The following is a 17097-nucleotide window of genomic DNA, read 5'->3' as shown; positions in this document are numbered from 1 at the left end:
CTGGGGTTGTCACGGTGGCTAGACCCGGTCCGTGGCCCTGTCTGTCAGTGGGGGACGTCCGGTGCAGTAAGTGGTGTTGTAACGGTGCGGTTGTGGGGTGCAGGTCGCGGTAAATAACGAGGACACCAGGTTGCAGTCTCTTTACCTCTTTACTGGAGATCTCTGAGTCCTCAGTCCAGAATACGGTTCACCAGGCTGCGCAAGTCCGGCCGGTCCAATGGCACCTCCAGAGTTCACTTCACAGGTGGAAATCGGTGCCTTCCTTCTTAGCGCTATGTGTTGTAGTCCTTCCCTGCTGTGCTTACGGAAAGTACCCCACAACCGTTGTGTCTGTTTCTTAAGTTCCCTCACAACTCGATTAAATGATGTTCTTCTAATCTTCCGTCCCTTCCTGATGTTACAGTTAGAACGGCACCCGTTTGTCGGATAGGCCTGGAGTTCTTCCGGGACCCTAGAGACGCCCCTCTCCCGCAATTGCCTCCCAAGACTTCATAGGTGATATGTGTTAGACAGCCCGCCTTAAACTGACTGTCCTGCCGCTGTTTAGAGTATTGCTTGAAGCTGAATGTTATAATACTCCCTCGGCGTTCCGGCCACCGGCAGTGCGCCTCAGTAGGGTGTTGCTCCGGTCTTACAGCACGACCCCTACTGGAATTCTCCTATTGCTTGATCTCGTTTCTCACTCAGCACAATCTATCTCGCTTCTAGTCCTTTCTTGGGTCCCACCGCTTCCCGGAGCTGGCGCGGACCCGTTACGTTCTTTTCAATGCCAAGCCTCTGTCAGGATCCCACCCCTGACAGAGACCCTACTGTCTCTTCCTCCACAACACCCTCTGCCACTGGGTGTTGCTTCGTCCAATCCAGTCAGCTTTCTGATCGAACTTCCTTCCTGACCCCCAGTTTACCCACTATGGTGGGGAGTGGCCTAATGAATAGAACCCTTAGCTCCCCCCGGAGGCCCGGCTGTGAAATGTATTGGTGTCTGTGATACCTGATCAGATGAACTCCTTCAGTGCCATCGGACGCACCATGGCTCCCCATAGTGGCGGAGCCACAGTACTGCAACGACCAGGACTCTGGGGCGCTGCAACAGCGCTGAGGAGAGCGCAGGAGAAGAAGAGGGGCGTGGAGTAGGCGTAGACAAGCTGAAGAGCGCGAAAGACAATGGCCGCCCAGTCTAAATATTTCTGTGTCCTGAGGACGTGTCCGTCAACAGCCGAGGTCCGCCTCCTGATCTTGTTTGGAGGATGGAGACCATGGAGACGGGGCCGCCCACGAAAGAGACCGCGGGAAGAGGACACTGGAGAAGAAACGAAAATGGCGACACCGGGAGCACCGCATGGGAATGATCAGACTCGGCGAGAGGCTGTACAGCCCGATGCAGCCCAGGATACGCCGTCACTGCGGGAGCTGACCCTTGCAGAGCCAACGATGGGCCGACCTCCCCGGCCGCCGTCCGAGGAGTGCGTGGCCGCAGCCGAGGCCCGGCAGATAGCCTACCGCTTGGAAGCCGATGCCCGTGTGATCGCTCGGCTGGGCCAGCCTACGGAGGTCCGCCTGTCTCCAGTGTCCCCTGCCTCCTCCATCCAGGCCGCGGCAGAGTGTGAGCTGCGCGCATCGGGCCTGAGGATCCTGCCGGAGGCCGAACATCTGCGGCGCCTCATGGCAGCTTGGCGGGACAGACCTCAGCCTGCCGCCCAGGTGGATCTAACCAGTGTGGAAGAAACCCCACCGTCCCACTGGGGTGTGGTGGTCTCCTTTAACTCCCGACATGGGAAGGGAGTCATCCAAGAGATCGGGGAGCCACTGCAGGTCCGCGTTGACCGTGAGGAAGTCGAGCCCTGTGGAGGAAGGTATGACGCCGACCTGGAGCCTGGCGATGCCGTGACCTACACCTGGTGGAGGAGGGAAGCGGGTGGAACAGGCTGGGTAGCTCGGGGTGTCCAGCGGTGCGTTGCCCTGCAGGCTGCTACTGGAACGCCAGAGGATGAGCCTTCTGTAGGGAAGGTGCCGGAACCCGTCCCCGTGGAACCTCAGGAGGACCGGGTCCACCACGTGCCTCTGGGTCGCGCTCGCCCACAAGCTAGGAGGGCATCCCGGCGAGGGATCCTGTCGCTGCTGGAGCCAGGACCGGCCCTTGCCACACCAAGGCGACCCGTTGGCCGGGTGAGGCCCGGAAGGAGACCACCCCCTTCACTACAAGACTAAGTAAGCAGGAATACTTTAATAAATGTAAATAGTTACTGTTCTATTGTTTTGCTGCTAAACCCGTCCAGGGTTAATTATTAAGGGGATCCCTTTGTTGACCCGGGATCCCTATTGTTTTGTTTGCTTTTTCCAAGTTTTACACAAGTTTCCAGAACTGCCGCAATCATGAACAGTGCATGATACAAACTTTTTGTAAATAGTTTGCACCTTCTTAAAGGTGCTCCCTACTGGTTTTACTTAAGGAAGGACTCTTTGTGAAGTTACCGCACCGGAGCCTTTGCTGAGTACGGACTGGTAGCTTGAGAAGATATGCTACCTCATGGAGACTTGGTCACCTTTTAAAGGGGACGTTCACCTGTTGCACTTAAAGGGTGATATTGCTTTAAGACAGAAAGTAATAATGTCTTGACAAAAAGAAAATGATGAAGATGCTTATATGAAGAAGTTATGTGTATTTAACAAGTTAATTGTGAAAGATGTTTAATAATGTTGATAGTAACATGAAGACAGACAGTGAACCCGTACGGGGTTAGTTAGTGAGTCCTCTTAGGAGCCATATAGAGATGGCTCATGGATCTAAAACTGAAAGTAATGTTATGTTCTATACTGTGTATAGTAGTTGAAAAGGCAGTAGGCCCGGGCTGAACGGGGCGGTCATGTAACCGAAAGGAGAGGCAGAAGGTCTGGTGCCGTTAGGACAGGCGGTCCTGCAGATTTAAAGAAGGAGAATGAAAAGTTAAAATTGCCTTATAATGTGATTATAAGAAGGTCTTTAGTGGATTCAGAGTGTACGTCCTTAAAGGCAATGTTAAATTATTGTTCGAGCATTTGTACTAAGTAGAATACCCGGTTGGGTAAGAAAAGTTACTTATAGCATGTTGCTATGATATCTAACCATGTTTGTAACGTTCAAGTGTCCTCACCTCCCATAAAGGGAAGCTCTGTTCAAGTATACTTATTGTTATTGCACTCAACAAAATTGTATGTCTTTTTGCTAACCTGTATTGTTGTTTTCTTCCCAGTCCCGGAGTACTGGATTTAACCGGGGGGGACTGCAGCGCCCCAGAGTCCTGGTCGTTGCAGTACTGTGGTTCCGCCACTAAGGGGAGCTACAGTACGTCTGATGGCACTGAAGGAGTTCATCTGGACAGGTATCACAGACACCAATACATTTCACAGCCGGGCCACCAGGGGGAGCTAAGGGTTCTATTCACTAGGCCACTCCCCACCATTGTGGGTAAACTGGGGGTCAGGCAGGAAGTTAGTTCAGAAAGCTGACTGGGTTGGAACCAGGCAACACCTTGTGGCAGAGGGTGTTGTGGGAGAAGATTCAGTAGGGTCCCTGTCAGGGGTGGGATCCTGGCAGAGGCTTGGCAACTTGAGCGAACGTAACGGGACCGTGCCTGCTCAGTATAGCGGCGGTACCCAGGAAGGGACTGGAAGCGAGATAGATTGTGCTGAGTGAGAAACGAGATCAAAGCAACAAGGAGAATACCAGTAGGAGTCGTGCTGTAAGACCGAGGCAACATCCTACTGAGGCGCACAACCGGCGGCCGGAACGCCGAGGGAGTATTACAATATTCAGCTTCAAGCAATACTCTAAACCACGGCAGGACAGTCAGTCTAAGGCGGGCTGTCTCACCTAAATCACCTATGCAGTCTTGGGGGGCAACTTGTGGAGAGAGGCGACTCTAGGGTCCCGGAAGAGCTCCGAGCCTACCCGTCATACGGGTGCCGTTCCAACCGTAACATCAGGGAGGGACGGAGGATTAGCAGAACATCATCTAATCGAGTTGTGAGGGAACTTAAGAAACGGACACAACAGTTGTGGGGACTTTCCGTAAGCACAGCAGGGAAGGACCACAACACATAGCGCTAGCAGGAAGGCGCAGATTTCCACCTGTTAAAAGAACTCTGGAGGTGCCATTGGACCGGCCGGACTTGCGTAGCCTGGTTATCCGGATTCCGGACTGAGGACCCAGAGATCTTCAGTAAAGAGGTAAAGAGACTGCAACTTGGTGTCCTCGTTATTTACTGCACCGCACCACTACAGCATCACCACCACCATCACCTACCCACATCTATTACTGTACGCCCCTCAGCAGGGTCACGGACCGGGTCTAGCCACCGTGACAAACCCAGAGCAGAGACTCAGAGGCCCGGTACCGGGTACCCCTCGGCCCTGCGGCAGTGGGGGCGCTACACTCCCAACCAGGGTTTTGGGGTCCCTCGGTGAATTGTCACCGTACTCCGAAAGTACTCCGGCATCAAGCCCCGCTGCAACCCCTGCACCAGACGACACCTTGGTAGGTTCCTTACTGATCCTGCTGACTCCAAGGCCCTGAGGAGTAATCCATCAACTTCCCTGGGATCAAGGGGACGGTAGCCTTGACTGAATGACAGCCCCATTAGTTCCGACCAGTGGGCCCTGGGTTAAATACATCGAACCCGTAGTGTTTGCAGGGGAACCCACAGGGGCAGATATGATACAACTCTGGGGGAAAATCTCCACCATGACCTGGCGGGAGCACTGCAGACGGTGGGAAGAGCAGGATAGACAACAATCCGTGGCCCGGCAGGCAGCATATGAGGAGAGAAACCTACAAGCAAAGGCCCAAACCTGTAAAATCCCTCGGGCCATGGGAATGGGGCCCCCTGATATGATATTGAGAGATCATTTTGTGTCGGGCCTCAGGGACGCTCCGGTGAAGCAGGCTTTGCAAGAATGCCTGCGTACTAGCCCATGTAAGATCTTCCTAGAAGTAGGGGCGAGGGTGCACATGAGACAACAGGAACAGGGGATGGTGGCCCTAGAAGGGATGGTCTGGAGCAATGAGGTACCCAACCCGCCCACAGCCGAGCCAGAGTGAGCCTGAGAGATCCAGAAGCAAATACAGGAAATGTGGGATGAATGGTCCAGCCTCAGAAGAGCCCCCACTCCAGCCCAAGAAACATTGAGAGCGGTCCCCTCATCAAGAGATAGGAGTGATTCTAGGCCCTGCCCTTCTGTCGAACCCCGCCGGAGAGCGAGACAACCCAGTGCAGAATGGGACATGACTTGCTACAGGTGTGGAAACACAGAAAACTATGCTGAGTGTTGTGATCCTAATGGCAAAAGGATCTCAGGGTCTTAAGCTAAATCTGCAGACATAAAAAACTAGCTCTTAGGGAGGTGGTAACTGAGCTGACCACATACCTGATCCTAGCCCACAAATAATAGCAGCCGGGGAACGTGCCTACGTTGATTCTAGATGTCTCGCGCCAGCCGGAGATCTAACTAACCCTTTCAGAGAAAATACAGACCTCGCTTGCCTCCAGAGAAATACCCCAAAGTAGATACAAGCCCCCAACAAATAATAACGGTGAGGTAAGAGGAAGGGACAAACGTAAGTATGAACTAGATTCAGCAAAGAGAGGCCCACTAAATAATAGCAGAAATATAGAAAGCAGACTTATGTGGTCAGCGAAAAACCCTGCAAAAATATCCACGCTGAATATCCAAGAACCCCCGTACCGACTAACGGTACGGGGGGAGAATATCAGCACCCCAAGAGCTTCCAGCAAAATCAGGAATCACATTATGAACAAGCTGGACAAAAAACAGTATAAAACGACGGTAGAAGTTAGCAAAACCCAAGAACTTCTGAAGACTCTTAACAGACGTGGGTTGAGTCAAATCATGAATAGCCCGGACCTTGACTGGGTCCATCTCCACAGCAGAAGGGGAAAAGATAAAACCCAAAAAGGAAACCTTCTGCACTCCAAAGAGACACTTTGAGCCCTTCACAAACAAAGCATTATCACGCAAAACCTGAAACACCATCCTGACCTGCTTTACATGAGAATCCCAATCATCAGAAAAAACTAAAATGTCATCCAGATAAACAATCACAAATTTATCTAGATACTTCCGGAAGATGTCATGCATAAAGGATTGAAACACTGAAGGGGCATTAGAGAGCCCAAAAGGCATCACCAAGTACTCAAAATGACCTTCGGGCGTATTAAATGCAGTTTTCCATTCATCTCCCTGCCTAATGCACACAAGGTTGTACGCACCACGAAGATCTATCTTGGTGAACGAACAGGCACCCTTAATCCGAGCAAACAAGTCCGACAATAGTGGCAGAGGGTACTGAAATTTAACAGTGATTTTATTCAGAAGCCGATAGTCTATACAAGGTCTCAAAGATCCGTCTTTCTTGGCCACAAAAAAGAATCCCGCACCAAGAGGGGAAGAGGATGGACGAATATGTCCTTTCTCCAAAGACTCCTTTATATAAGACCGCATCGCAGCATGCTCAGGTACCGACAGATTAAATAATCGTCCCTTAGGAAACTTGCTACCAGGAATCAAATCTATAGCGCAGTCACAGTCCCTATGAGGAGGAAGAGTGCTGGCCTTGGACTCACTGAACACATCCTGATGGTCAAGCAAAAACTCAGGAACTTCTGAAGGAGTGGAGGAAGCAATAGACACCAGCGGGGAATCGCAATGAATTCCCTGACAACCCCAACTTGACACAGACATAGCCCTCCAATCCAGAACAGGATTATGAGCCTGTAACCATGGCAGACCCAAAACGACCAAATCATGCATTTTATGCAGAACAAGGAAACGAATCACCTCCCGATGTTCAGGAGTCATGCACATGGTCACTTGTGTCCAATACTGCGGTTTATTATCTGCCAATGGCGTAGCATCAATTCCTCTAAGAGGAATAGGATTTTCTAAAGGCTCCAGGACAAGACCACAGCGCCTGGCAAACGACAAGTCCATAAGACTCAGGGCAGCGCCTGAATCCACAAACGCCATAACAGGGTAAGAAGACAATGAGCAAATTAAAGTCACAGACAAAATAAATTTAGGCTGCAAGTTACCAACGGCGACAGGACTAACAAACTTTGTTAGGCGTTTAGAGCATGCTGATATAACATGTGTAGAATCACCACAGTAAAAACACAACCCATTCTGACGTCTATGACTTTGCCGTTCAGTTCTAGTCTGAATTCTATCACATTGCATTAAATCAGGTGTCTGTTCAGACAACACCGCCAAAGGTTGAGCGGATTTGCGCTCCCGCAACCGCCGATCAATCTGAATGGCCAGCGTCATAGAATCATTTAGACTTGTAGGAATGGGAAAGCCCACCATCACATTCTTAATGGTATCAGAAAGGCCATTTCTGAAATTTGCGGCCAGAGCACACTCATTCCACTGAGTAAGCACGGACCATTTACGAAATTTTTGGCAATACACTTCGGCTTCATCCTGGCCCTGAGAAATAGCCAGCAAAGCCTTCTCTGCCTGAATTTCAAGATTGGGTTCCTCATAAAGCAATCCGAGCGCCAGAAAAAACGCATCAATATTCGCCAATGCCGGATCTCCTGGCGCCAATGAGAAAGCCCAATCCTGAGGGTCGCCCCGCAAGAAGGAAATAACAATTTTAACCTGCTGAGCTGAGTTTCCAGACGAACGAGGTCTCAAAGATAGAAACAATTTACAATTATTCCTAAAATTCCTAAATTTAAATCGATCTCCAGAGAACAGCTCAGGAATAGGAATCTTAGGTTCTGACATAGGACTGCCAATTACAAAATCCTGAATGCCCTGCACACGAGCAGCAAGCTGATCCACACTATTAATCAAGGTTTGCACATTCATGTCTGCAGCAGAGTTTCAAGCCATTCAGAGGTAAAGGGGAAGAAGAAAAAAAAAAAACTCAGAACTTCTTTCTTTTCTTTTAATCCCACTTCTGCAATGCATTAACTATTCAGTGGCCTGGCATACTGTTGTGATCCTAATGGCAAAAGGATCTCAGGGTCTTAAGCTAAATCTGCAGACATAAAAAACTAGCTCTTAGGGAGGTAGTAACTGAGCTGACCACATACCTGATCCTAGCCCACAAATAATAGCAGCCGGGGAACGTGCCTAAGTTGGTTCTAGACGTCTCGCGCCAGCCGGAGATCTAACTAACCCTTTCAGAGAAAATACAGACCTCGCTTGCCTCCAGAGAAATACCCCAAAGTAGATACAAGCCCCCAACAAATAATAACGGTGAGGTAAGAGGAAGGGACAAACGTAAGTATGAACTAGATTCAGCAAAGAGAGGCCCACTAAATAATAGCAGAAATATAGAAAGCAGACTTATGTGGTCAGCGAAAAACCCTGCAAAAATATCCACGCTGAATATCCAAGAACCCCCGTACCGACTAACGGTACGGGGGGAGAATATCAGCACCCCAAGAGCTTCCAGCAAAATCAGGAATCACATTATGAACAAGCTGGACAAAAAACAGTATAATATAAACAAACAAACAAAAAACAAGAAAGCAGGACTTAGCTTCTGTTGCAAAAATCAGGACCACCAGACAAGAGCAAACAGAGTAGGACTGATTACATGGATGCCAGGCACTGAACTAAGATTCCAGGAAGTTTAAATAGAAACACCCAGAGCCTTAACGAACAGGTGACTACCAAACTGAGGAAAGAGAATCCAAGAGCCATACCGCGAGTGACCACAAGATGGCGCCCAAAAGTATAGTTCATAACAGCTGAGGTTATGTGAGCTGAGGTCGGTCCCTGCCACGACAACCGTTAAACTAGTGGGCTCCGTGGCTGGGGGACACAATCTGGAGCCTGAAAGACAAAGGAGGTGAGAAGAAAGTCTCAAAGGCATAGTTTCCATGAGCCCTACAGTCTGTGCTGTAGTAAATGGGCGAGCTGTTCACAGCTTGATTGACACAGGTGTCCACCATGCCTGAAGCATATTTCAGACATTTTCCAAAAGTATCACGGCCAAAGTGGGATCCAGTAATTGACTAACAGCAGCCAACAGTTGCCCATCCCAGGCGCAGGGATGGTCTGGATGGAGATCAGAGTGGGCAGAAAGGATGTAGGCCGAAATGGGATCGTTTTGTGGCTGGGAACATTGGCCACAGGCCAGACCCTCGGGATGAATGTACTGAAAGAGATTGGACAACTCCTGATCAATGAGCCGCGAGGGACTTTTTTGAACCAATGGAGCCCTCAAACCCCTCAATAGAAGGTGTTCCAGTAACTGATCCGAGCTGCCCAAGCTCAAGAGACATCGAGTGAAGGGAAAGTCCTGGGGAAAGTGTTGGTCCCTGAGGCTGCCACGCTTACCCTACCGCCCAGCCAGACGGTGCTCACGTTACCAGTACGAGCTTGTACATCTCTTGAGGGGGTGGAAGTACATATCCACAGTCCATGGTGGCAATGTTGTACTGCGGTGCATCAACCTGGGGGAAGACAGTCTCACTCTCTCATCTAAGAGCGAAGTGGCCCAGATCCTGGGAATGCCAGAAAAGTTGGTGCGACCTGTGGCAGTATAAATGGCTGTTGTGCGAGGAGATCCTTGGACTTTAGCCATCACAATGACATCGGAACCCCCACCTGGCAGCACAAAGGAGGGTAGTAGGATCGTAGAGCAGATACAGGCTGAATTGACAGGACTCTCACCTCAGCAGGTGCGACAAGTGGAAGATGTGCTAGAGTGTTATCAGGAGGTCTTCACTCGCCATGAAGATGACTTTGTTTGCACTCAGGCCATCACTCATGAGATCCCTACGGGGTGTGCTGCACCAGTTCGGGAAAGATACCGACAAATACCTCCCCAGACGTATAAAGAAGTGAAGGAGATGCTAGCTCACATGCTGCAAAGTGGGGTGATATGGAAGAGTCACAGTCCGTGGGCGGCTCCCATTGGTCTGGTCCGGAAGAAAGACGGTAACTTAAGTTTCTGTGTTGATTACAGACTGCTGAATGCCTTTACGGTGCGGGACTCCTATTCATAGCCAAGAATTGAGGAGTCCCTATCTGTAATGAGAAAGGACAAAGAGGTTTAGTCATCCTTTTTGGCCCCAACGCCGCTCCGTACCTTGTGTGACGTCACAGTTCAGGCACTTGCGAGCCGGCGCCAGCAGCCATTTCTCTCCTCGCGGTTACCGGGGACGCCTTCGGCCGGGGCTCCCAGGTATCGCGCTAGCTGCTATACGACCTCCCGCTCTCCCCTTCTATTTCCCTCCGACGCTGTAAGAACCAGCAGCGGGGACCGGATCAGACTACTCCTCGGGGCATCGCAGCGGAACGATCAGCACATCTATACTTAGGGTAAGCACCCTCTCACCACGGAACAATTGCGCATTGTATTTATATATTGACTACTTGCATCCTAGTAGCATATAGCATTTACCCCTGAGCGCGGCATCACTTTGTCCGTTTGTGGCATTTTTTCTATATATCTATATCTCAGGATAGGCACAGATCCTGTCAGTGATCCCAGCAGCTAGGGTTTTCCAATCACTACCCATTCTCCCTGTCACCATCCTTTTGTCTCCAAACGTGGTGAGCGCCAGTGTGTCAATTTCTTCTATCATTCAATCGAGAAAGGACAAAGTACTTTTGATCCCTCAACCTGGCCAGTGGGTACTGGCAGGTGCCCATGGCTGAACATGACCAACCGAAGACGGCGTTCATATTGCCCATGGGACTATTCGAGTTCAACCGTATGTCCTTTGGCCTAACCAATGGCCCAGGACATTCCAGCGCTTGATGGAGAGATGCCTGGGGCACTTAAATTTCGAGGCAACACTAATCTATCTTGACAACATCATCATAAATGTGGCTACCTTTGAAGAGCACATCCAGCGACTGGAACAGCTAAGTCAGCTACAAAGCCACGGCCTGAAGGTTATGCCACAGAAATGTCATCTCTTCCGCAAACAGATCGAATGTCTGGGGCATGTCGTGTCCGGTGAAGGAGTGAGATCCGCACACAGGAAGGTGGTGGCTGTACAAGAGTGGCCCACCCCAACAATGGTGAAAGACATTTGGGCCTTCTTGGGGCTTTTGGGTACTACCGAAGATTTGTGAAAAATTTCACCTGCCTGGCCAACGAATTACTGGAGCTCCTAAAATGGGTGCTGGCCGGCTCGAAGAACCGAACCATTCAGTGGTGAAGCAGTCAAGAAGAGGCCTTCAGAGCCTTGAAAATGGCCCTGACGGAGGCTCCAATACTCGCCTATGCAGATTTCTCACAGCCCTTCATTCTCCACACTGATGGAAGTTCACGTATTCTGGGGCAGTCCTATTACAGATGCAGGGGGAGAAGAGAAGGAATGAGTGATAGCCTAAATGAGCCATGACCAGCCATGACCAGCGTATCTCGGGTATGAGCATTGCCTGGTAATGACCTACCATTTCACAAAGTTTGCTGTGGTAACCCCAACCAGAGACCAGACCGCCGAGTCAGCTGCACAAGCCATCTGCCGGGATTTTATCCACGTGTACAGTTGCCCAAAAAGCATCCATTCCGATCAAGGCGCCTGTTTCCAGGACCGAGTGATTGAAGAGTTGTACCGTTTATACCAGATCAAGAAGTCAAGAACTACTCCTTACCACCCTCAAGGGAATGGGGCCTATGAGCCCTTCAATCGGATGCTGATCCAGATGCTTCGAACGCTAGAGGAAGACCGGAAGATACGATGGCTCCAAGTGCATAGTACGGCAGGGTTCACATGGTATACCTTGCTGGTCATGCAAAAGGGGCAAGAGATCACTGAGTTGGAGTTGGACCTAGAGGAGGACTACCCACGGACGGGGATGTACTCCTGGGTTCGAAAACACTGGCATAGACTGCAGACCCTCCGTCAGTTGGTACAGAAGAAATTTCAGGAGCTCAAGCATCATGAGGTGTCACCTATCCGAGGGACAGCTCCGAGACCAGGTGTTTGTCCCGGACAAGCGGCCCCGAGCAAAGCTGGAAAGTCGAAGGGGGCGGACCCCACATCGAGTAACATGACGAGTCAGTTCTGAAGGGTCGGTGTATGAAATTCAGCCTGAACGAACGAAAGGCGCGCCCACCCGGGTGGTTCACCGTAGCATGTTGCCCCCTGCCTGTCCAAAGGACCAAAGGATGGAGAAGTATTGCCGTAAGCTACCGAGGTACCCTGACAGAGAAGAAGGGGTGCCAGCCTCATCCTCAGACCTCCACACTTTGCTGCCTGCTACTCCCGGAGAGGTGGGCACCGAGTTACCAATGTTTGAAGCCACAGGGATGGTGAGCCCAGTGGACCAAAGTAGCTCCCTACCTCCCATCATTTAACGCGGGTTACGCCGATTAGAGCGGCTGGAATGCCCCCCATCAGTTATGTGCAAGATCTTAACAGGTGTTTACATTTCTTAACTTCTTGGATGATTCATTGCCAGATGAGTTGATACTCATCTGGCAAAGAATCATCCAAGAAGTTAAGAAATGTAAACGCCTGGTGGAAGAGCTCTCACCCGTGGAATGGCAAGTAAAAGGAGAACGGGGGTGTAGAGGAGAAGACCGGGCTGTGGGTGCTGACAAGGCACTGGGTCCAGAACTGCTGGGTCCGGGCCTACTGTTGCAAGGGGAAAGGAGATTGAGAATGGAGCAGTCCCTTGACCTGTTTGGAGGGGGTGTAGTGAGCCAGGGAAGTATAGGAGGGTTTGTGCGGGGAAAATAGAGTGGTTTCTCGCCAGAGAGAGAATTCAGGGAGGTTCAGCGCTGAGCTGCGGATAGAGATAGGCCGCATGGCAGAGATTACGGCCGGGTACACCAAGGACTCTCAGACCTCATCGGGCGTGTGGAGGAATGTACGCTGAGTGGAGGATCGCATTAAATTAATCCCTGCTGCGCTGCAGCATAACGGACTAGGGGCTCAGCGGGTCAGACTGGTGACCGCCCGCTGCCGCCAGAAGTGAGGCTGACTTGTTAGGCAGTGAAGCCAGAAGAACTCAGCACCGGCCTCAGCCAGCAGCCAGCCATCCAACCCAGGAAGAGAAAAAGACATCCGAGTTACGCTAAGTGTAATTGACATTTATAAATTGCCATCTTAAGTTATCTTTCTCTTTGTATCCCTCAACTTTCACCTTGTTTATTCCCTGTTGCTCCCTGCGATGAGGTTACCCCTGTACCTATTAAACAAGTAATTGTTTTCCCGTTAACCTTTTCTATGTGCCACTGCATCCTAGTGCCTGTGTTACACACACATTGAAAACGGACCCTGTGTTTCTGTAGCGGGCTGGAGTGCAGAAGCTGAGTCGCTCGCCCCCGGCTACCGCCCCAAGCCCTATTACACACATAGAGAGCAGTGTGATCCAGAGAGTATGAATCGCCATCACATGGCTCAGAAGAGGAGCAGAGCAGCGAGTATTTTCAAACACTGATACCACAGGTTTAGAGGGGAAAAAAGTTCCTAGGAGGGCTTCTTTAATGCAGTATGTAGATTACTGCTTTACCTCTTCACAAAAGACCTTCCTGTAATAATATTCCCCATCCTAGTCTCTTTATTTAATAGTGGCCCCAATCTTGAGCTCTTCCTGTATTACTATCCCCCATCCTCAGCCCCTTCCAGTATTAAAATACCTCATCCTGATATAATGTCCCACATCCTAGGCCCCTACCTGGTATAATGTTCCCCATCCTGGGCCCATTCCAGTAATACTGGTCTTCTTCCACGCATTTTTTTTTAAAGATTTTTCTGAGCTTCCACAACTTCCACTATGCGCAGCATCCTCTTCTATAGCCAGCGCAGGGGCTGGCAGCTGACCGTACCCGTCACAGGTGTCACATGATGCCACTGCCATGCGTCGACCGTGAAGGGCACGCCGATGTCCGTTACCAGCCTCTGATTGGCTGGCGGCGGTGGTTCTCTGCGCTGAAATATATGAAATATATGAATGTACATACTTGGGCGCACATCCAGCTGAAATAGGCGCTGGCATCGGCAAGCCTCCTCCAGCACGAGCCTGGTAGGAGTCATACCCTATGCGACCATGATCGTTGCGCCCTTCTGGTGACCTTCCTGTAAGAGAAAAATGAGGAGTTTCTTGAAATCGTAGTCGTAGTCAGCAACGATTTTGTAAATGCTAAAGTTACAGAAAGCCCTCAATTCAGAGACCAAACTGTCCACAAAGTGATTCTGTCCTATTCAATATATTGAATGGCTCTGTCTGGAAATTCGTCTAAATCCTGTTTTTCGGGCTTTTATACAGAATCATGGTTGCAAGTGCTCATCATAGAGAACAGTATACACGGCCTTACATGCCTCTACGGCATATGAAAAGACCATTATGACTGGTTTAATGATATCCGTCGTCCTTCTTTACCACACGGATGTGGCTCTGGATCTGTGGTTTCCCACGACTCTCCATGCTGGATCAATCCTTCGCCCACAACCATCTGCCCCCTCCACCCTCGCTCTTCTTTCTTAGAAAATCTCTTTTTTGCCCGGAATGTTTCCTATCCTTGAAGTCTCATCCCCTGATACATAACGCTCTGTTCCGTACCACCCCGGATCTCGCCCTCTCTCTCTTCATCGCTTGTCTCTGACTTGCTCCCTCTCATTAAAACGTTCAGGACTCAGTGTTCCAGACAGCAGCTGAATTGTACCCGAGACAATGTAAGAAAATACAACAGCACAAGTATCAGCAGGAAGTGCGCTCGTGCCGGTATTCCTTGGAATAAGATTTTATATCTTACGGGGTCGGAATATGTAGCAGCAGGTGTCAGTGTTTATAATGACACCTGGTACAAGAAAATTCTATGTAATACACATTCTATGTATTCAAAGGAATTGCTCAATTTATTCCAGCCGTACACATATAATTATATACCGGAAGGTGCTTATGTTATACCAGCATGATCCATATTACTAAATATGAGAAGATGTAGAACTAATACCAGCTGAACATACAGTATGTAGCTATATACAGAAGATGCCCAGGTTACACCAGCCTTACATATCTCGCGAGACCGCTAAGTCATCTGGGTAATTTTGCAATGCATCACTGGGAATGGAAGCTGGCGGCAGCATCGCGCGCATCGGTGGATGGCGGAAGGTGAGAATAGCACAATTTTTTAAATTATTTTTAACATATCTTTTTACTACTGATGCTGCATAGGCAGCATCAATCGTAAAAAGTTGCTCCGGGATGGGGTGACACACTGGCACTGACTGGAGGGGTGGTTTGAGGGGCCAATTCACGGCCGGACTGAGCCTATCGCTGATTGGTCGCGGCCGACCAATTAGCGACGCGGGATTTCCGTTACAGACAAACAGACAGACGAACAGACTGAAGTACCCCTTAGATGATTATATAGATAGATTTACAGAAGATGGGGCAGTGTGGGGCGTTCCATCTCCATACACCGTGGGTAAGTAGTGGATCCTACTGTTGATTTGCGACTAGCAGTGACTTGTGTCACATATGTGGGAACTTGTGCTCCCTGACCTGCTGACTATCCTTGGTGAATTCTACGGAATCTGTATAATCTACAGTCTGCATTGCATTGACACATCTAAGGTTAGCCTATCCATCTCTTCTTTACCCCTCTGAGTTTCTATATGCACAATGTTTTCATAGGTTTTACAGAACCTTGAGCCAGTTCACACTTGTCACTCGTCACCTAGGTACATCATTTCAATACCTGGTGATTTTTGTCCCATGGATAGGAACACCCCCCTCGTACTTGTTGTTCCTCCTTTGCTACAAAACCTACTTTTCTGCATTGTTATTTGATGTTTTATGTATCTTATTAAATAAACTTTGTCTTTTATTCTATTTCTGTGGTTCATGGCTACTCCATTTTTTCTTCTATGCTTACAATTTGTAGGAGTACTTCACTTCTTTATGTCTTTCTTAAACTTCTATATGGGGAACGGCATTACATTCACTAAGTTTCTCACCCTATAGACTCACAGTGTGCATTTTGAATATTTGGTTAGCAATTTAGAGAAGATGCCCAGGTTATTCCAGCTGTACATATATCTATTTAGGGAAGATGCACAAGTTATACCAGCTGGACATATATAACTATATACAGAAGATGCCCAGGTTATACCAGCTGGACATATATAACTATGTACAGGAGATGCCCAGGTTATACCAGCTGTACATATATAACTATATACAGGAGATGCGCAGGTTATGCCAGCTGTACATATTACTATACAGTATACAGCAGATGCCCAGATTATACCAACGGTACATATATAATTATATACAGTAGATGCCCAGGTTATACCAGCTGTACATATATAAATATATACAGGAGATGCGCAGGTTATGCCAGCTGTACATATTACTATACAGTATACAGCAGATGCCCAGATTATACCAACGGTACATATATAATTATATACAGTAGATGCCCAGGTTATACCAGCTGTACATATATAACTATATACAAGAGATGCCCAGGTTATACCAGCGTACATATATAATTATATACAGAAGATGCCCGGGTTATACCAGTTGTACATATATAACTATATCAAGAAGATGGTTATACCAGCTGTACATATATAACTATATACAGGAGATCCTTAGGTTATACCACCTGTACATATATAACAATATACAGGAGATGCCCAGGTTATACCAGCTGTACATATGTAACATTATACAGGAGATGCCCAGGTTATACCAGCTGTACATGTGTAACATTATACAAGTTATATACAGAAATTATTTAAACATGGAATTAACGGTAGGTGCCTGTTTTGCTGTAATACAGTTATGAAAACCATATTCAGCTCAAGGTTAGGAATGACATTAAATACCTTGCTTGTGTTACTGTAGTCAGTGTGTGGGTTGTCAGGCGCAGCGCGAGACACATACAATGCTCTAGCACAGGATTGTGTGTATTGCTGGAAACAGACTGAGCCCACAAACTTTGGATGAGAAAATGAGGGGGTGAGAAACAGAATGCTGTTCACAGGAAGAACATGGGGTGGAAATAAAGTAATAGTGCTGATAAAGACTTTCTTAACCCCTTAACGACCGCCGATACGCCTTTTAACGGCGGCCGCTAAGGGTACTTAAACCACAGCGCCGTT

The sequence above is a fragment of the Ranitomeya variabilis genome, chromosome 1, assembly GCF_051348905.1.
Source record: "Ranitomeya variabilis isolate aRanVar5 chromosome 1, aRanVar5.hap1, whole genome shotgun sequence".
Classification (NCBI taxonomy): Eukaryota; Metazoa; Chordata; class Amphibia; order Anura; family Dendrobatidae; genus Ranitomeya; species Ranitomeya variabilis.
The sequence above is the reverse complement of the archived record's forward strand: the minus strand, read 5'-3'. Positions refer to the sequence as shown.